This window comes from Schistocerca nitens, chromosome 2, assembly GCF_023898315.1.
Source record: "Schistocerca nitens isolate TAMUIC-IGC-003100 chromosome 2, iqSchNite1.1, whole genome shotgun sequence".
Classification (NCBI taxonomy): Eukaryota; Metazoa; Arthropoda; class Insecta; order Orthoptera; family Acrididae; genus Schistocerca; species Schistocerca nitens.
The window spans coordinates 190259289-190281184 of NC_064615.1; the positions used below are offsets into that span (position 1 = coordinate 190259289).

General features: G+C 42.0%; 1 non-coding gene across 1 annotated transcript; it reads right to left on the reverse strand.

Moving 5' to 3' along the window:
* Window positions 1-2950: 2950 nt before the first annotated feature.
* On the reverse strand, window positions 2951-3023 carry Trnar-acg (transfer RNA arginine (anticodon ACG)). The gene has a single exon. It is a non-coding gene; the product is annotated as a tRNA-Arg (tRNA).
* Window positions 3024-21896: the final 18873 nt, after the last annotated feature.

A 21896-nucleotide genomic window follows, 5' to 3' on the forward strand; every position in this document is an offset into this window, starting at 1 on the left:
AAGATAGACACAAAGCCCATGCCTACTACAGTAGTACAAGTTTATATGCCAACTAGCTCTGCAGATGATGAAGAAATTGAAGAAATGTATGACGAGATAAAAGAAATTATTTACGTAGTGAAGGGAGACGAAAATTTAATAGTCATGGGTGACTGGAATTCGTCAGTAGGAAAAGGGAGAGAAGGAAACATAGTAGGTGAATACGGATTGGGGGGAAGAAATGGAAGAGGAAGCCGCCTTGTAGAATTTTGCACAGAGCATAACTTAATCATAGCTAACACTTCGTTCAAGAATCATAAAAGAAGGTTGTATACCTGGAAGAATCCTGGAGATACTAAAAGGTATCAGATAGATTATATAATGGTAAGACAGAGATTTAGGAACCAGGTTTTAAATTGTAAGACATATCCAGGGGCAGATGTGGATTCTGACCACAATCTATTGGTTATGAACTGCAGATTGAAACTGAAGAAACTGCAAAAAGGTGTGAATTTAAGGAGATGCGACCTGGATAAACTGAAAGAACCAGAGGTTGTAGAGAGTTTCAGGGAGAGCATAAGGGAACAATTGACAGGAATGGGGGAAAGAAATACAGTAGAAGAAGAATGGGTAGCTCTGAGGGATGAAGTAGTGAAGGCAGCAGATGATCAAGTAGGTAAAAAGGCGAGGGCTAATAGAAATCCTTGGGTAACAGAAGAAATATTGAATTTAATTGATGAAAGGATAAAATATAAAAATGCAGTGAATGAAGCAGGCAAAAAGGAATACAAACGTCTCAAAAATGAGATCGACAGGAAGTGCAAAATGGCTAAGCAGGGATGGCTAGAGGACAAATGTAAGGATATAGAGGCTTGTCTCACTAGGGGTAAGATAGATACTGCCTACAGGAAAATTAAAGAGACCTTTGGAGAGAAGAGAACCACTTGTATGAATATCAAGAGCTCAGATGGCAACCCAGGTCTAAGCAAAGAAGGGAAGGCAGAAAGGTGGAAGGAGTATATAGAGGGTTTATACAAGGGCGATGTACTTGAGGACAATATTATGGAAATGGAAGAGGATGTAGACGAAGACGAAATGGGAGATAAGATACTGCGTGAAGAGTTTGACAGAGCACTGAAAGACCTAGGTCGAAACAAGGCCCCGGGAGGAGACAACATTCCATTAGAACTACTGATGGCCTTGGGAGAGCCAGTCATGACAAAACTCTACCGTCTGGTGAGCAAGATGTATGAGACAGGCGAAATACCCTCAGACTTCAAGAAGAATATAATAATTCCAATCCCAAAGAAAGCAGGTGTTGACAGATGTGAAAATTACCGAACTATCAGTTTAATAAGTCACAGCTGCAAATTACTAACGCGAATTCTTTACAGACGAATGGAAAAATTGGTAGAAGCGGACCTCGGGGAAGATCAGTTTGGATTCCGTAGAAATGTTGGAACACGTGAGACAATACTAACCTTACGACTTATCTTAGAAGAAAGATTAAGAAAAGGCAAACCTACGTTTCTAGCATTTGTAGACTTAGAGAAAGCTTTTGATAATGTTAACTGGAATACTCTCTTTCAAATTCTGAAGGTGGCAGGGGTAAAATACAGGGAGCGAAAGGCTATTTACAATTTGTACAGACACCAGATGGCAGTTATAAGAGTCGAGGGGCATGAAAGGGAAGCAGTGGTTGGGAAAGGAGTGAGACAGGGTTGTAGCCTCTCCCCGATTTTATTCAATCTGTATATTGAACAAGCAGTAAAGGAAAGAAAAGAAAAATTCGGAGTAGGTATTAAAATTCATGGAGAAGAAGTAAAAACTTTGAGGTTTGCCGATGACATTGTAATTCTGTCAGAGACAGCAAAGGACTTGGAAGAGCAGTTGAACGGAATGGACAGTGTCTTGAAAGCAGGATATAAGATGAACATCAACAAAAGCAAAACGAGGATAATGGAATGTAGTCAAATTAAATCGGGTGATGCTGAGGGAATTAGATTAGGAAATGAGACACTTAAAGTAGTAAAGGAGTTTTGCTATTTAGGGAGTAAAATAACTGATGATGGTCGAAGTACCTGTAGAGAGGATATAAAATGTAGACTGGCAATGGCAAGGAAATCGTTTCTGAAGAAGAGAAATTTGTTAACATCGGGTATACATTTAAGTGTCAGGAAGTCGTTTCTGAAAGTATTTGTATGGAGTGTAGCCATGTATGGAAGTGAAACATGGACGATAACTAGTTTGGACAAGAAGAGAATAGAAGCTTTCGAAATGTGGTGCTGCAGAAGAATGCTGAAGAGTAGGTGGGTAGATCACGTAACTAATGAGGAGGTATTGAATAGGATTGGGGAGAAGAGAAGTTTGTGGCACAACTTGACTAGAAGAAGGGATCGGTTGGTAGGACATGTTTTGGGGCATCAAGGGATCACAAATTTAGCATTGGAGGGCAGTGTGGAGGGTAAAAATCGTAGAGGTAGACCAAGAGATGAATACACTAAGCAGATTCAGAAGGATGTAGGCTGCAGTAGGTACTGGGAGATGAAGAAGATTGCACAGGATAGAGTAGCATGGAGAGCTGCATCAAACCAGTCTCAGGACTGAAGACCACAACAACAACAAACAGTAGCTACCTACAATAAATACCAACATAGTTTTTCAGTAGATCCCCCTCTCTCCCCCACTCAAATCCTAAATAATAAGTACGCTTGTGGAGTCCACTTCGTCCTTCTTATCAGTGTCCATTTTAGATTTACCGGCTTTCCTCGAAATCATACTAAACTTGGGCTACCCTTCCCTGCCTCTCACTAATAACTAAATAATATGACTGTGATGTAACTACGCGAAAAATGTATGGGGAAACATGAGAAAGAATAATGTGTGCCTTACTCAAGATAAAATTGTTAAAAATAAGGTGCTCAAAGAGAATATGAAGAAAATTATGAGCAAAGTGATCGAAAAAAATTTTCGACCCTGCCAGGATTCGAACCTGGAATCTTCTGATCCGTAGTCAGACGCGTTATCCATTGCGCCACAGGGCCACGGAATTGTAACTTCCTGATTACAGTATATATCGAACATATGTTGTTGTCATTCATTTATTTATTTCATCAAGGTACTTATTGCAGATATTATTAGAACACTTTCAAGGTACCAATTACAGATAAATCGAGATTAAAGCAATCACAAACTATTCGGTTGTTTCCTCAGCGATATAATAACCAAGCGTGAAAGGAAGTTCCTCCTTTTTTCGCTTTAGCTTAGAGAATTACAGCTTACACATACCGACCAGTTCCTGGTAAGGCTTAAGTATTTGTTTAAAAATCACCGTGACAGTTTTGCCTTTGAAAAATCCATATTTCTACTGGCGCTTCAGGCTTTATCAGTCAACAGTATTAAAATGGGTTGAAGCCACAGACTATGGGGTGAATCCACCGCAGCGAAATCGTCGTGTACTACGAATGCAGATTTTAGAGTGCAGTTCGATGCACATTTCTAAAGAAATAATTGTGAAATTCATTCAAAAATTGTGAAATGAGACAATATGGTATCATTTCTTGGCCACCATGCGTTCTCAAATAGACTCACAACACAGGATTCAACTTCATGCGATCGTTATCATTACTTTTATATAAGTGAATTTCACAATAATAATATGTGCATCAAACTGCATTCTGTATACCCTCAATCTAACGCCAAAGCAACAGCATAAGATGAAAGCCCGACAAAGAAGTCTGTTTCATCCATTTACAGATAAAATTTTGAAATCTAAAACTGGTTATGGTTCCTTCTGAAGCCAATATTAAGTAAAACGTTACTTGTAGCTGGCTGTTGTGTTAAGTACATTCATAGTACTGCAGCCGTATTTCGTCAACAGTCTTTATCTGATAAGATAGTTTGTACCCCATTGCAGAACATGAAAAGTCAGAATGGTCATAGAAAAATTTATATATTAAGCACCAAGCTACCGTAATTGACAATATTACAGATGCCCTATGGACTAAATTCATAAATAATTATACTATTCATGCTGCACAAATGATATTCGTGCACCTTGGAAACAGTCACGATAATAACAGTAAAATCACCTCCACATCTTTGGCATCAGCCAAATATCAAGAGACTGATTTATATCCTGAGAAGCTATTTTGTCTTTGGGATCGAATCGTCGGATTACTTTATCAAAACTAGTCGATCACTGATGCTTCGTTGTTCTTATTCATCCATTGGTTATTGCCCCTGTTTTTCCTTTGTCGAGCTGAACATTTGGAATTCTGGTTACAATGCATTGTCTTAAACTGCCCTGGACATTATTCCGGAAGACACAAAACGCACATCACGTTTGGAGTGGTGTTCTGTGTTTCAGTTATGTAGTTACTATAGATGTCAAGTATTGTGCATAAATAGACGAAGACACTCGTTATTCCAAAATTGTTAAGGCTTTCGTGGCCACTTGTTGACAAACTGCCTATTGGCTTCTGTCTCGGGTTCTTCGGCCGACGTTCATCTAATGATTTTTCTGACGTTTCGCCAGCACGAGTGGCTGGCATTGTCAAAGCTTCACCCTCCATTGCCGGTGGTGAACTGGAGGCGAGCTCGCGGCCGCAGACAATATGTACCTGGCGCGCCAACGTCCGAGGGCTTCTCCGCGGTCATTTCCGGTGCGGTTCTCCTCTTGCTACCTGCGACGGTCGTTCGCTGCAGTACGGGAAGCCAGGATCCGTTTACCTTAAGGCTTTCCTCTTTCTTGTTGAAACTGTTCGCGTGTTTTTGGATTTCTACAGCTTCTCTGAACAAGCGCGTGTGATAGTGCTTCTCTACAGCCAGAACTTCCGTGTCGGCGAATTTTAGGTTCGTATGAGCAGTTGCCAGCGGGCTCGTGCGCATGCGCAGAGCTGAATTCACGTATGAGCAGCGCCTTCCTCCCGCTTCTGGCTACTTGGAGCGTGGCTGTTTGGTGTACGAGCAGTAGCAGCAAGTAGCCAGAAGCTACCCGGAAAAATTTTCCTGGCGCGCCCAAGCTGCCAGATTCGCGCATGCGCAGAGCAAGCTGAGTTATAGTGGGGGGGTCCTTCCTCACATGGCCCGTGGCTGTGTCTTCGTTTACAGCTCCCACGTCACATGAAAACAAAACAGATTTCTGTGGCTGGGAGCCATCAAGTGAATTAATATACCAAAATAAGTTAGTAGTTTCAATTTTCTGATTTTATATTATTTCCAGGTTATTAGTAATCAACCATTAATGGTTCAAATGGCTCTGAGCACTATGGGACTCAACTGCTGAGGTCATTAGTCCCCTAGAACTTAGAACTAGTTAAACCTAATTAACCTAAGGACATCACAAACATCCATGCCCGAGGCAGGATTCGAACCTGCGACCGTAGCGGTCTTGCGGTTCCAGACTGCAGCGCCTTTAACCGCACGGCCACTTCGGCCGGCCAACCATTAATGTCTTAATGAAGCTATTTCTGTCTGTTTTATAGAGAAATTTGCTTCAGTTAATTTTTTTTTTTCCGCTGAGGCAGTTAGTTTATTTGAAACGAAACGAAGTGTTTCATTCCGCGCTATTGGCTACTTTCAACCTCGTTCAATTTAAAGTGCAAATTTTCATTTTCTGGGCCGAATGACGTTATACCATAATAAAGACCCAAATATGAGAATACAGTACTGGACCTCTAAGAAAATTTGTATCACGAGAACCACATGAAAAGCTGAATATCAGGAACTTCCGCGTGCATCTGGACATAGAAATGTGCAATTAGAGCGGAATGAAGCATTTAGTATGGTTTATGGAATTCCGATGCTGCTGGAGTAGTCTCTGATGTCCTGTTCCTTGTATGACACTGTAAGATCTCTTAATGCTATATACGTACCAACATACGTAAACATTGACTTGAAGCTAAGTAGGCAAATTTGGTCAGTGGTTTTGAACTAAATATTTTGTTTCAAATATAATGACAGCTGTAGCAGAATTTTATAGATCTGCCTTCTGTGAAAGTGTTTTTCGATCACAAGGCACTTGTCTCGGACTTCCTCTGGGCCTGAAGTTATTTCTTAATTTGTGTTTACGTCTTAAATTTATAGAATGCCATTCTATGCTAAATTTTAGACTGGCAGCATACCATGTTTTATCGTTTTAACTCCCCACATGGCATCATATTTATTCCTAGAGTAGAATATAAACTGTCAGTTGTACAGTTTATTTGCCTCATAGACAACCATGTTAATTTTTTCACATTTTGAAATAGTCATGAAATTTATTGTCCTTCATTCCGGTGTAAGCTATACAAGAAACTCTCTCTTTTTTGTTGCAAGTAATTTGTATTCCATCCTAGTAGCTTTTTGCAGTGATGTGTAGATGTAAACGTGTTGGAAATGCTACATAACATTGCAGAGCACGAATTAAAAAAAAAAATCTGTCAAAAATTTTATGGTACTTCGAGCTGTGGAGTCTAGTTTTGAAGTGAATCAAAAGCCAAGAACTGCTTCCTTATTTGCATCCTTTATCTGTGTGGGATATGATAAAACAATTGCTGTAAGTACAATTCAGTATATCCTCTCAACAACATGCCGCACGGGCGGCACGGCTACACATGGTCACGTGATGCCCCACCAGAAATACGACGAAAAGCGTATGAGCAGAGCAAGCACCAAGCACGGGCTGCCTACGTCATCGTAGCTGCGCATGCGCAGTACAGCCTGTTGTCTGGCGCATTCTGGTAACTGCTCAAACGAACCTTTTATTACGTGGTCGGTCTCATTCAGTGCGTGTTCTGCCACGGCCGATTTCTCCACCTGCCCCAACCTGCAATGTCGCTTATGCTCTTTGATCCTGGTGTTAATGGATCGTCCAGTCATTCCGACATAAACTTTTCCGCATGCGCAAGGTATACGGTATATTCCCGACATTGCAAGTGGGTCTCTTTTCTCCTTCGCCGATCTAAGACACTCTTTGATCTTCCTTGTCGGTTTGAAAATCGTCTTTACGCCGTGTTTGCGCAATATACGGCCGATTCTGTCCGTCACTCTGGGAATGTATGGCAGAAAGGCCGTACCCGACATTTCTTTTTCTGGTTCCTTACTTCGCCGAGTGTTTGGCTCTGTTACACTTCTAATGTAATTTGTGGAGTACCCATTGCTCCTCAGAACAGTTTCCAGGTGTTGCATTTCTCGTTTGAGGTGTTGAGGCTCACATATTCGTCCTGCTCTCGTTACGAGCGTACTAATCATGCCTCTTTTCTGGCTCGGGTGGTGGTTTGACAGTTTGTGGAGGTATCGGTCCGTGTGTGTCGGTTTTCGATACACGCTGTGTCCCAGGTTTTCGCCGTCCCTTGTGACCAGCACATCTAGAAATGGCAGTTTCCTGTCCTTTTCTACCTCCATGGTAAATGTTATGTTGGCATGGAGGCTGTTCAAGTGTCTCAGGAATTCACCGAGCGTCAGAAAAATCATTAGATGAACGTCGGCCGAAGAACCCGAGACAGAAGCCAATAGGCAGTTTGTCAACAAGTGGCCACGAAAGCCTTAACAATTTTGTATTACGCCTCTACGGGGAGGAGATTTGCAGATTGTACCGACGCCTTGACCAACGACGGAAGAAGAAAGCGCGACTGATGTCCTCTCTCGCCTTTCTGTCACGGTGCCGAGATGAATGTGCTACACCGAAGTTCTTGAGATGCAAGCGCCTATTCACCACCGCCCAAGCACATCGTATCTACGACAGAATGGAACGAGCTTTTCTTCGTGAGCGAATACATACAACACGGAGAGACTTGGCAAGAACGGATCAGGAACTTCTGGACATTTTCTATCAACTAAGTAGCAGAATGCATCGAGACGACTGGGACAAGATCGACAGCATCACTCACAGGAGCATGCAGAACGAACTCGAGCGCTGCACCGAGCGGCAAAAGAAAAAGTTTGAAAGATGCCGGAATCAGACCGACAAGGCGATTCCCGACATGTCACACACAGTGGTCAACCTCACTGAACGACAATTGACCGAAGAGGAAGTGTCAGTCCTTCAAAAAGGAGGGAATTTCGCTATCATCCCGAGAACTATACCTATGGAGGACATCATTGCCAACACCGAAGCAGCCATTCGGACCCTTCCTTGTGAAAGGGCAGAGGAAATACGCACTGAAACAGCCAGGATACTGCGCCGAGCAAAACCACCAGCTTGCAACCTGAAGAAAGAAGAGGAACAAGCCATTAAGAATCTCAACGCCGACAAGAGTATATTGGTACTGCCTGCCGATAAGGGGAATGCGACCGTCGTAATGAAGACCGAAGATTATGAGCAAAAGATCCGAGACCTATTAGATCCGACGACGTACCGAAAACTAAGCGCAGATCCGACGCAGCGTATCACTCGGAATACGAATCGATTAATCAAGGCGTCTTCTCTGCCGGCGGACATACAGAGAAACCTGCGCAACACAGAAGCCCTACCACCTCGGCTGTATGGATTACCCAAGATCCATAAGAACAACGTTCCACTGAGACCGATCGTTAGCGCTCCTGGCTCACCAACGTATAAACTGGCGAAACACTTGGCCTCTCTGCTACAGCCACACGTGGGAAAGACCGACACATACATTAAGGACTCAGGACATTTCATTGAGAAGCTGAAGAAACTGAAACTTGCGCCAAACGACATCCTGGTCAGTTTTGATGTTGTTTCGTTATTTACGAAAGTGCCACTCAGCGACGCTCTGGAGCACATCGGTTCCATGTTCCCGCAAGACATCAAAAAGCTCTTCCATGCATGTCTCACCACGAGCTATTTCACGTGGAATGGCGATTTCTACGAACAGCTGGAAGGCGTCGCCATGGGTAGTCCTCTCAGTCCAGTGGTGGCCAACTTCTTCATGGAACAATTCGAAGCACAGGCACTGGACTCGGCGACTTGCAAACCTAAGGTGTGGTACAGGTACGTCGATGATACTTTCGTGGTGTGGAGCCATGGTGAAGAACAGCTCGGTGAATTCCTGAGACACTTGAACAGCCTCCATGCCAACATAACATTTACCATGGAGGTAGAAAAGGACAGGAAACTGCCATTTCTAGATGTGCTGGTCACAAGGGACGGCGAAAACCTGGGACACAGCGTGTATCGAAAACCGACACACACGGACCGATACCTCCACAAACTGTCAAACCACCACCCGAGCCAGAAAAGAGGCATGATTAGTACGCTCGTAACGAGAGCAGGACGAATATGTGAGCCTCAACACCTCAAACGAGAAATGCAACACCTGGAAACTGTTCTGAGGAGCAATGGGTACTCCACAAATTACATTAGAAGTGTAACAGAGCCAAACACTCGGCGAAGTAAGGAACCAGAAAAAGAAATGTCGGGTACGGCCTTTCTGCCATACATTCCCAGAGTGACGGACAGAATCGGCCGTATATTGCGCAAACACGGCGTAAAGACGATTTTCAAACCGACAAGGAAGATCAAAGAGTGTCTTAGATCGGCGAAGGAGAAAAGAGACCCACTTGCAATGTCGGGAATATACCGTATACCTTGCGCATGCGGAAAAGTTTATGTCGGAATGACTGGACGATCCATTAACACCAGGATCAAAGAGCATAAGCGACATTGCAGGTTGGGGCAGGTGGAGAAATCGGCCGTGGCAGAACACGCACTGAATGAGACCGACCACGTAATAAAATTCGCCGACACGGAAGTTCTGGCTGTAGAGAAGCACTATCACACGCGCTTGTTCAGAGAAGCTGTAGAAATCCAAAAACACGCGAACAGTTTCAACAAGAAAGAGGAAAGCCTTAAGGTAAACGGATCCTGGCTTCCCGTACTGCAGCGAACGACCGTCGCAGGTAGCAAGAGGAGAACCGCACCGGAAATGACCGCGGAGAAGCCCTCGGACGTTGGCGCGCCAGGTACATATTGTCTGCGGCCGCGAGCTCGCCTCCAGTTCACCACCGGCAATGGAGGGTGAAGCTTTGACAATGCCAGCCACTCGTGCTGGCGAAACGTCAGAAAAATCATTAGATGAACGTCGGCCGAAGAACCCGAGACAGAAGCCAATAGGCAGTTTGTCACACTCGTTATTGATCGATTACACTTGTGGGTCATCCCACGTCAAGGGCACCAGGGGTCCCCACTCGACCATTTCCAAATCTAAGGAAATTTGGTGTGAAGGTTCTATATCATCATTATTGATTATATACATTTCAGTTCACTATCATCAGTGGTTGAATTTTTAGAGGCTTTTAAAGAGAGGCTACTCACTTTCGCATCAAGTACAAAGGTGCAAAGGTGGCAAGTTTCCTAGGCATTTCTAGAAGTTCTAGCAAACATTTGGTCATTTGCTTTAATATACATAAACAACTTTTAATGCTTAATCACACCATGGCAAAAATTAGGGATTTTGCCACACCTAAATATAGATAGAAGCCTCTGAAGTGGCTAATAAATTTGTCACGTAATTCTTAAACCGACCGCAGCTACTTCCCATCTGTACCAACCACACGAAAACTTCAGAGGTTTATTCCTACCTATGATGTGTAAATATGCATCAAATTTAACACTGGATCCCTAGGTGAAAAGATATGCATCTGCACAGCTGGCCAAAATTTACTACATGCAAATTTTAGGGTATTTTTGGAGGGCAATATCTTAACTGTCTTGCTCAATACTTTTTTTCGTTGCCACAGCTGGAAAGAGCATGCTTCAAGCTTTCAAAGCTGTATTATTTAATTTCTGAGTAAAAATACCTTTCAAAAGTTATTATTTTAGCACTTCGAGAAGACTGAAAAATGAAATATTTTGTTCTTTAAGTCTCATAATGCTACTGGTAATTAACTTTTTTATTCGAGTAAATAAATCAGTTTCAAACATTAATTTAACACATGCGATGAAATTAAGTATACTACACAACACAGCAAATTAGCAAAACAAAAATACTAAAAAGTCAGCTCTATTTTTGGTTAAACAGTTCTACAACTTTGTCAAGGACAGATTATGGATGACTGTATTGTCCTCCTGATGATGATGGTGGTGCTTCTAAAGTCATGAAACTATGTTGTTCAGGAATCCAGCAGGCATCCTTAGTAGTTGGCCAGTGGAAGGAAAGTGTACAACTGTGTGGGTGTATGAAGCTGATGAGGACATCTTGTTGTTCATGTGAAACTTCACAAACGTTCCCAATCCACCAAAAAGTGTCATATATACATGCAACATACTGTTTTGGTTGTAAACTTCCAGTTGGGATTGCTGGAATGTCTTCATCTACTTCAAAGGCATTAATTTTGAATGCTGTAGCATCATTGGAAACTCTGTTTACTCTGAGCTAATTACAATTAATTGGCTTAAATTGGTTGTCCCATGGAACGCCTTGTTTCTTGATCAGGCTGATTTTTTTTTTCAATTTCTTCTTTCGGTACATAAAAAACTTTATGCCTGGAGTACTATTATCACAGAATTTGAACAAATCATATGGAGTCAATACCTGGATATCTAAGGGGCTCTCTAGACTGGTGCAGACTGCTAGCCTTTTTGCTGTTCCTCCAATGCCATCATTTACCAAGGCTTGTTCCAAAAAAATTCCATTCGGCAGTGATGCCAAAATCCTTTCCATGCAGACATAAACTGATCTTATATCGGGCGGCTGAACCATCACCAAAGTAATAAATGTTTCTAATGTTTTCCGTCTTTGTCCTTAACTTTATTTGAAATGCGTGGACAGCAATGGTACAATGAGGGAGACAGTAACTGATCATACAAATTTACTTTGACGTTCTTTGCCACCAAGATAGACAACAAATGGATGCAACGTGGCATGACTATCCTCCCAATGAGATCCTTGCACAGCATCTTGAACAACGAATAAATAATTCTTAGCAAAATCCATCAATATAAGTAATTCATTTCCTGCAAGATATCCTTTTGGTTGCTTAAGGTATAAACTTCGGTGTTTTGACAGAAAGTGATGGCTCCTTAAATCGATAATTTTCAAAATCAGAGCCTCCATGAAATCTTCAACCATTCTCTGACATGACTCTCATGTGTCTCCGTCAGTACGGATCCACTGTTTGCATTCTATTCTTTCTTCAGGGTCACAGTCTTTAAAAGCGTCTTCAAGAAAAGCCTCTAGATGCATTTTTCCTGGACATTCCTCACAACATGGCAGCATATAGTCTTACAGTTTTTTGATCAAATCCTTGTAGTCTTCTTGGATGGATGTCAGCATCCTGAGGTCACAAAATTTTGAGAAGCTCATTTGGTTTTCATATTGCTTACAAGAAGCAATGAACATTTCTTTCAGGTTACAAAGGAGCTGGCGTTTGTACTTGTGAATCTTCTCCCCATTTATTCTTATTCCGACACAATCCTTTTTGCCTGGTCGTAAACGAGAAAACTCATCATCTTTTAAAAAAAAGTGAGGACATTTTATTTTCATCGTTGAGCTTTTTCTCTTTTCGGTTTGCATGTGTTGCCAAAATCCCACCTTCCATCTATAGTTTCCATGCCTTCTTCGCCATTTTAGTTGAGACAACAAATTCTTTAGCCGTTTTTTCAATAATACAGCTACTTGGAGCGAGTGTCAAAATTTGAACTTTACTGCAATTAATATGTCCACATCTTTCCATTTTGGCACTCGTCCATTTGTACGAGAGTTGGAACTTTAATATTAGCAACTATTTATTTACAGCTCGTACAAAGTAGATACGTGTTTCAAAGCTTTACTGACCTTCAAAGTAGTCACCCGCATTGTGTATAACCCGTTGCCAGTGATGTGGAAGTCGTAGGATGCTCTTGGCAGTGCCAGTTGTGTTGACAGTTCGAGCGGTGCGGTCTATTGCCCGACGAATTTGTAGCAGTTCTGAAGCGAATGTCGTGAAGTGTTTCCCTCAGTTTAGAAATCGAGCTGAACTGACGAGAACTTAAGGCAGGGGAGAGCAGTAGGTGGTATAGCACTTAGCAGCCCCATCGTCAAACAAATCAGTAAACAGATTGTACTGTACGTGCCTGAGCATTGTCCTGCAAAATGATGGTCAGGTCCTGCATAAAGTGTCATCACTTCTGTCTCTAGGCTGGTCGTAGGTTGTGTTCCAAAACTGAACATCATTTTGCAGGACAATGCTCAAGCACGTATAGTGCAAGCTGTTACTGATTTGTTTGGCTAATGGGGCTGCTAAGTACTATACCACCTACTACACTTCCCTGAGTTAAGCCCTCGTAAGGGTGGTTTGAGGCTTAATGTAACATGTTGTTACAGAAGATGATTCATATGAATCATTCACTTAAAATCTCAGTTTCTGTAATTTATTTGTAACAAATTCAGTTGTGGCTATCAAAACACCGTTTTTAGTGTTTACCTTCAGCTACAACAATGATTATTGATTACTGATGATTCATCCACTCAGCACTCAACACTACAATTACACAATGTCAACACAAGAGATAACACCACACACAAGACTGCCAATAATGAAAGCAACAATTGAAAGTGGTGTGCTTCAGTAATATATCATTGTGAGGATGGAGCCTTAAAAAACTATTGCTGCTTTATAATGTCGATGGAAACTGAGTGACAATGCGTATATGCACCACCATGCATTACAGAGTTAAAACGTTCGAAAGCAACACTGCAGTCCATCTAGATCTTCTAGATTTTATAATGTTACGACATTTTATGACGTTTTATTATATTTATATTCTGCACTGTAAAATAAAAATACTTCTTGTTAGAATAGTTACATACCCTAAATCTTAAACTATTGAGAAACACTACAAGCTATACATATTTTTATTCACAATTTCAAATTGTATTAATGTTTTGTATTTATCGAGAATCCATTTTTACAGGTATTCTTACTCATCAAAATGTGAAATCAAGAAATTAAACAATATAGCTTCGAAAGGTTAAAGCATGCTCTTTCCAGCTGTGGCAAGAAAAAAAGGTTTGAACACGATGCAGCTAAGATATTGCCCCCCAAAAATGCCATAAAATTTGCACGTAGAAAATTTGGCCAACTTTGCAGGTGCATACCTTTTCATCTAGACTTCTAATGTTAATTAAATCTGGTCCATATATAGACATCTTAGGTAGGAATAACTTTCTTAAGCTTTCACGTGAGTGGTTCATATGAAAAGTAGCAATGGTCGGTGAAACCTTGGCTCACAGAATTGCGCGACAGATTTTTAGCCACTTTAGAGGCTTGTATCTATATTTAGGTGTGGCTAAATCCCTAATTTTTGCCATGGTGTGATTCAGCATAGAAAGCTGTCTACGTATACTACAGCAAATGACCTAATGTTCGATAGAACTTTTAAAAAGCTGGCGAACTTGACACATCTGCACCTTCGTACTTGATGTAAAGGTGAGTAGATTCTCTTTAAAAGTCTCAAAAAATTCATCGACTGAAGATACTAAACTGAAATTTCGTATATAACCATCAAAAACTATATAGAACCTTCACACCAAATTTCATTATATTTGGAGACAGTCGTGTAGGGACACTTTTTAAAACTTTTAGCTTTGACGTGGAATGACCTAGTGGCAACAAACGACTGGGAACAGTAACGACAGTAATACTCTCAGGAGTAACTGTTACGAACGACCTAAAGTGAAATGACGATGTATCGACCTGAAGATTGACTGATCGGTCACGAACAGACAAGTATCTAAGTTAGCGTGATATATTTTTGTACCGTTATCTTTGTCCTGTTGGAAAGAACGCGATGTTGATGTGTTCCAAGTTTTCACGAGGCGTAACAATACAGCATATTAAAAGAGTATATCCTCAATGGGTCAGTGTTTTGTTATCATTACAATTCCAACAAATTTCATACAGTGGTGAGACAGACCAAGAATATGAAGCATGAATAACCTAAATGAGAGCAACGGTATAAAGCAAGAAGATGCAAATGCGTAACAGCAGCCATCACACTTCTAGCAGCAGACGCTCCTACAGTACAGCTTCCCGTGCAGCCAGCACCTTCAAAACCATATAGGACAGCGCATCATGTTAAACTGCCAGCGTTCTCGACTTTGAAACCTTAGCTGTGGTTTGCTCATGCCGAAAGCTGTTTCACTCAACATAGCGTCAGTAACGATACAAATCGGTTTCACTGTGTTATTGCTTACCTGAACGAAATTCTCGACCGTTCAGGCAAACGAAGTCTTGCAAATGCACCGTTACACCGTTTTACAAACATCTCTTACTAACAACTTCATTGCTTACGCCAGAAGCAAGGCTGCAACGGTTACAAACTGGTGGTCAATTGGGAAACAGATCCCCCAAGCAACTATTACAAAAGTTACGGTCATTAGCGAGTTGCTGTCTCTTGCCAGAAAATTCGTTATGCTTGATGTGGCTAAGAAAGCTTCCAACAAATACGCTTTCTGGCCACATACACAGCGTTAGCAGATACGGGAAGCGACTGCAAGTTGCATGCATTTTAATGTTGGCAGTACCGTAGCTAGAGTCGACATAGCAGAGAACCCTGCACTGTGCACGCTAGTGGCGGAGCCTGGCGGCATCAGACCAAACATTCCAAGCAGCGCACCAGCAACAGCTACAGATCAGCTGGCGGAGAGCTTCAAAACGCTCTGCGTGCAAATTACGGCACTACAAAAAGCAAAGAAGATAGTGTCGTACACTTAACAATCAACATTTTTGATTGTGCAGCATACGACACCATCTTCTTTGCTTTTGTAGTGCCGTAGTGGCTAAATCCTACTGGTGCTGATATCACAAATGCTTCGGAATTAGGGCACAAAAGTTTGTGGCCCTTTGCAATCATCCAAAAGTCTTCAGTGGTCAATAAGGCGCTCCAGTGGCCATCGTCTTGCTCATAAATGTCACCTATCCTCACATTCCCTTGCCACGTCCAGCGTGCCAGTTTTTCAGGCCATGCCCGAAACCATAAAAACCCGCAGTGTGCACTCGGGCGCTCAAAACACGACAGTTTCCGCAAATGGCTCGTAGCTCTACTCCATTCCTTCAGAACAGCTGCAACTAACCAGCTTGCGCCACAGGTATCTACAACTTCAACAGCCACCGGTGAAGTCTCAAAGTTAACTACAGTGCAAGCAGGAGTATCAGGTTTCTTCTCTGGGCAAGATAGTGCCCACAAACACTTCACGCCCCTGCCGGCTGCGGGTATAATAAAAACGAGACGCCACTGCATAAACTTCATACCAGGTTGTGAGGATCTGAGCTTCTATGTGATGCCGCTCGAATTACGGAGGAATCCAGGTGTCCACAGATATGGTGCAAACTGCCACAGAGAGAGGTTTTATGAAATCAATCAGAAATTCTAAAAGGCTTTTGGCCGAAATTGGTTCTGACTTCAGTGTGGTACTGGAACACTATTTCAAAACAACTGATTGCCGTGGAATTGCAAATGTTAACAGCTCCCAATAATACGTCTATCACGACATATGGAAAAAATGAAATGCTACTGGACATCGGTCTGAACAGATAGTATCTGTGGACATGGCGAATGTTGCTGAAACCATTTTGGGGGCAGTTTTCTTGCACAACTTCCAACTGGTGATTGTCGTACGCAATCGCGGACTTTGGCCATAACAAACCTAGCATCAACACAATACTATGGTAACATGGAAAACATTCCTGCCAGGAAGATCGCAGTTCGTAGTAATAGATGGCAAATCATCGAGTAAAACTGAAGTGATATCAGGTGTACCCCAGGGAAGCGTCCTGGGACCTCTGCTGTTCCTGATCTATATAAATGACCTGGGTGACAATCTGAGCAGTTCTCTTAGGTTGTTCGCAGATGATGCTGTAATTTACCGTCTAGTAAGGTCATCCGAAGACCAGTATCAGTTGCAAAGCGAATTAGAAAAGATTGCTGTATGGTGTGGCAGGTGGCAGTTGGCGTTAAATAACTAAAAGTGTGAGGTGATCCACATGAGTTCCAAAATAAATCCGTTGGAATTCGATTACTCGATAAATAGTACAATTCTCAAGGCTTTCAATTCAACTAAGTACACGGGTGTAAAAATTACGAACAGCTTCAGTTGGAAAGACCACATAGATAATATTGTGGGGAAGGCAAGCCAAAGGTTGCGTTTCATTGGCAGGACACTTAGAAGATGCAACAAGTCCACTAAAGAGACAGCCTACACTACACTCGTTCGTCCTCTGTTAGAATATTGCTGCGCGGTGTGGGATCCTTACCAGGTGGGATTGACGGAGGACATCGAAAGGGTGCAAAAAAGGGCAGCTCGTTTTGTATTATCACGTAATAGGGGAGAGAGTGTGGGAGATAAGGTACACGAGTTGGGATGGAAGTCATTAAAGCAAAGACGTTTTTCGTCGCGGCGAGATCTATTTACGAAATTTCAGTCACCAACTTTCTCTTCCGAATGCGAAAATATTTTGTTGAGCCCAACCTACAGAGGTAGGAATGATCATCAAAATAAAATAAGAGAAATCAGAGCTCGAACAGAAAGGTTTAGGTGTTCGTTTTTCCCGCGCGCTGTTCGGGAGTGGAATGGTAGGGAGATAGTATGATTGTGGTTCGATGAACCCTCTGCCAGGCACTTAAATGTGAATTGCAGAGTAATCATGTAGATGTAGATGTAGATTCCTAAGAATTACGTCGTGAAACAAACAAAAAACAAAAAAGTCTGAATATGATGCACTTCATTCACACATTGCCTGGACCTATGTGGCAGCTAAACCGCGACGCCTAAGGCCTGAGAAGTTCACTGCAGCTAGAAAGGATATCAAGACACAAATTCAAGAGGAATTAATCGCACCTTCGGTGAGCTAATGGGCATCGCCTTTACACCGGGTACTGAAGTGCCGTCACACTTGGCACCTACACAGAGATTACCGTGTACTCTGTGCTGGAAAGTATCGGACAGACACCCTACACTTCACGTGATCTATTTCAACAAAACAATAGCAGTGGCAAAATTTTTGAGCGTCATCAATTGCGCCAAAGCCAATTTGCAAATACTAGTCATGCCAGCAGATACGAAGATCACTGCTATCACTACTCCATTTGGCCTTAATGAGTGCCATTTCATGCCTTATTATTTTTTAAAAAAAAAGCAGCACGGGCTTGGCAGCGTTTTATGCATCACGTTAATAGTGGTCTCGATTTACTTTTCTTTGTGTTTTGGAGTCACTAGAACAGGAAGAACATCGTCAGCAACTATTCCAACGTCTCAGCCTATACCGATTGGTCATAAACAGGGTAAAATGTGTGTTGGGTAAAGTCACAGGGTAAAATGTGTGTTGGGTAAAGTCAGAGTTCAATTTCTAGGATCTGACATCTCTTCTAATGGCATCACACTTTTGTCAGAAAGGGTAGGTAAGATTCGAAATGTGCCGCTTAAAAAAAAAAAGGAAAGGGACTTGCAAGCCAAGTTGCTGTGGGAGTCACACTGAAAAAATTAGTCTCATTCACTAATGACAGTACAGCAAAAATGGAGCTTCAATGATAGCGAACTGTATGCTACACATGCGGCGATAAAACATATCCATGACTAGATAGAAGGTAAACACTTCACCATTTACTCGGTTCATGCTCCTCTCACACCCTTCTTCTCCAAGGAAACCACTCCTGCATCACCAAGACAGTGCAAGCCTACCGAATATATTTCACAATTCCTGATGGATGTACATCACATCAGCAGAAAAGTAATTTGACAGCCAAATTCTTCCGTCAGTATGTCCCATGAGACAGCATCTCTGAATACCAGTCTAAGGACCCAGAACTACGTTCAGTGTTAGAACAGGGGAAGTCCAGCTTTGTTTTGTCAAAAACACATGTGCCAAAACTTATTGTTTCATTGTGGTGCGACATGCCTCACAACTTGCTGCGAGTTTTCATACCACACCAGTTTGGGTGGACAGTTTTTGAAGCATTCCATAATTTATCGCACCTTGAAGTAGGGCCCACGGTTAGGTTGTTAACACGAAAGGTAATCTGGGCAGAAATGAAGAAAGATTGCCGTAAGCTGACCCTAGGTTAAATTAAACACCTAATATGCAAGATCAGCAGGCATGTGTCACCGTTTCTCAGCTCCATAGTTATACCCACGGCACATTTCTCACATGTGCATCTGGACCTGGTGTGCCTGCTGCCTTACTCCTTATCTGCTAATCATAGTGGGTCATTTTACACACTGGTTGGAGGCTTCCTCCATTATGGATATTGCAGCACTGGTTAAAAGCTGAATTTCCCAATTCGTGGTTCCCCCGACATTTACTACAGACCGTGATAGACAGTTTAAGTTGCTACTATTCCGAAAACAACTACGACTCTATCAGTTACCATCCTCCAAGTAATGGAATGGTGGAGTGGCTACATCGGACCTTGAAGGCTGCACTCATGTGCAGTGGCGGGCAGTGGACTGAGGCTTTATCCCTACTACTTCTGGTTTTACGCAATTCATTGAAGGAAGATGAGAGCTACGCTGCAACCCAACTGGTCTACAGCGAAAACTTAAGAGGGACAGATGAATTACTCTCATAAAAGCGTCAAACGGGATGCTACATAATTTAAAAAACATCTACAAAAGAATACGGCAGTGTTCTGCCCTTCTACACTTAAGGCAGATGACATCAAGCCTGTTTTCATCTACGTGTAAGACCTCGCATGTTTGGTTGAGAAATGATACCGTCTGCCCACCGTTAATACCCTCATACATAGAACCGTTCAAACCAAACAAACACCTTCAAGATCTGGTTAAAAATGGCTCTGAGCACTATGGAACTTAAGATGTGAGTTCATCAGTCCCCTAGACTTAGAACTACTTAAATCTAACTAACCTAAGGACATATACACATCCATGCCCCAGGCAGGATTCGAACCTGCGGCCGTAGCAGCAGCGCGGTTCCGGACTGAAGCGCCTAGAACCGCTCGGCCACAGAGGCCGGCCAAGATCTGGTGGAAACAGTATCTATCGAGTGTCTGAAGCACGTACACCTTGAATAGGATTCAAAAGAGTGGGTGCCCTTGGTCTCATCCCCTACAACTTAACTTATTTATTTTATTATTTATTTATTTAATCTGATCTTATTAGGGCTATCAGACTCTCTCTTACATCGGACCATGTTGCACACATGCAGTAAATTTTTTACATCATAGTTATCTAAGAAATACCACTTCATAAAGTATTAAAATGATTTGACTGTCTCGGGTGGCTATGTGTGTACATGATACAACTAATAAAGTTGATACTGGCAGTACTTGTACTACTGCAGCTCCTGCCACTAATAGTGAAACAGTAACAGTAATAACAATAATGATAGTGGCAGATGCAGAAAGAATTTATAGGTGTACAAACAGACGTTTCCTGGTACAGTGATTTCTGGGGAAAGGAAATTACTCTTGGGTAACAGTCTCAGAAAGGTTGGGAACCACTGTACTGCAGTCATGTTTTACAAATATCGACCTTGTATTTTATGTCACAGCTTTCTGAAGGCTTTGATCACCAATATGTTATTAACTAACACTAAATTACTAACAAATTATATCAGGAACGCCACGGTTTTGATGACTCTTCAAAGTGCCATTGCCTTAAAACGGTGTACTTTCATTACAAGCGAGTTATGAAACGAAAATAGCTAAATATGAAACTACTTTAATCACCAATATGACGTTTCCCGTGATTTTATTACAACAAATCGTACCAATAACGAAGCGTTCTTGATTCAAGAGTGCTGGTGCTATGAGACAGCATATATTCAAAGGCTGTAAAATCCAGCAAACACAGGCTACCACTGAGCAAGGCATGGGCAATGTATCATTCCCTCCCACATATGTCTCGCAAAATGACCACAACGAACAAATCAGAGCTCATTAGGAGGTTTATCGTCGGTCGTTCACACCCGCACTATTCGCGAATGGAACATGGAAGAGGGGAAAATGATAGGGAAAGTTTTCTCATTCAGCAGTTAGAAAAAATACCCTGAGAAAGGGCAGTTGCAACAATGGCCGTAACGTCGAACAGTAAATCTGCATGTGTGGTACATCATGAGGCTATAAAATACTGTCACGGCGATTTGTCCAACAAAATATTTTCAAGTGGAAGATTATGGTTCAAATGGCTCTAAGCACTATGGGACTTTACATCTGAGGTCATCAGTCCCCTAGACTTAGAACTACTTAAACCTAACTAACCTAAGGACATCACATGCATCCATGCCCGAGGCAGGATTCAAATGTGCGACTGATGCGCCTACAACCGCTCGGTCACAATGGCCGGCGTGGGAGATTATATATGGTGAACAGAGCTACGGCAACCAACTACAAATATGATCACAATCCCCACCAATAGTCAGCGATAATATGGACACCGACAAAAATCTTGGTGTTCTGGATCGCAAAAAACTCAGACTGAAACTTTACTTTATCGGCTAGGACTGGCACATACGGATTTCATAAAGCGTGGTGGTTGTATGCACGAAATTTTAAAGAAGTGTAGTGCATAAAAAAATCACTACATCCCAATACTTGATGGAGCGTTGACATTTACAGGAACAAACTAAAAGAGCCACGTAAGACTCTGAGGCACTGTGAGTAAAGAAGCAAACAATTCTTGCTATAGGCATCCCACACAGGAGTGTTATTGATGCACGGGGTCCCGGGTTCGATTCCCGGCGGGGTCAGGGATTTTCTCTGCCTCGTGATGACTGGGTGTTGTGTGATGTCGTTAGGTTTAAGTAGTTCTAAGTTCTAGGGGACTGATGACCATAGATGTTAAGTCCCATAGCGCTCAGAGCCATTTGAACCATTTTTTTTGTTATTGATGTACCGTATATAAGTAATTTCACAAGTTTGTATCAATTTTCAATTTATATCATAGAACCAGTAATTAAAAATATTCATTCGAAAAATATGATTCTATACTTATTTATTAGCATTTCTATTTGATAATAAATATAGAAATTAAATAAAA